The sequence below is a fragment of the Limulus polyphemus genome, unplaced genomic scaffold, assembly GCF_000517525.1.
Source record: "Limulus polyphemus unplaced genomic scaffold, Limulus_polyphemus-2.1.2 Scaffold9940, whole genome shotgun sequence".
Lineage (NCBI taxonomy): Eukaryota > Metazoa > Arthropoda > Merostomata > Xiphosura > Limulidae > Limulus > Limulus polyphemus.
The window spans coordinates 8208-8931 of NW_013675550.1; positions in this window are offsets into that span (position 1 = coordinate 8208).

Below are 724 nucleotides of genomic sequence, written 5' to 3' on the forward strand. Positions count from 1 at the left end.
CCTATATAAGGAAGCTTAATAGTGTGTGAAAACGTATATCAGGAAGCTTAATACTGTGTGAAAACCCATACCAGGAAGCTTAATACTGTGTGAAAACCCATATCAGGAAGCTTAATACTGTGTGAAAACCTATATCAGGAAGCTTAATACTGTGTGAAAACCTATATCAGGAAGCTTATGAAGGTATGAAGAACTATAACAGGAAACTTAAGAATGCAAGAAAAACCTGTATCAGAAAGCTTCAGATTGTGTTAAAACCTAAACCAGGGCTTTTCAGAAGTCCATATCCTAACATGGGAAATAATTTTAAAATAAAAACAGGTAGCAATAATTACACAAACTTTTGATAAAACCACGTTTCTTTTTATCATTTATACCATGTAACTCGCACAAAGACTAATTAAGAAACTAATTTTTAATTCCAAATTAATAGTATTTTTTGTATATTAGGCAAGAAAAATTTTAGAAAACATTTCTTTTTATTAAGGCTTTAGCAAATAAACCAAAATCTTGTAACAAATTACACAGAAAAAGTGTAATGTAAATATTAGGTCGTCTAGAAATTAATGTCGCATTTTGAAACATTAACCACCTCCTCCAAAAAATACATCAAGTATAATAGTTAAACGAACCTCATAAATATCACGTTAGTGTAGCCTATATAATATGTAAAGTTTAGTATACTCTAATCCCTTATATTGATGGCACACGACGAGACACACAT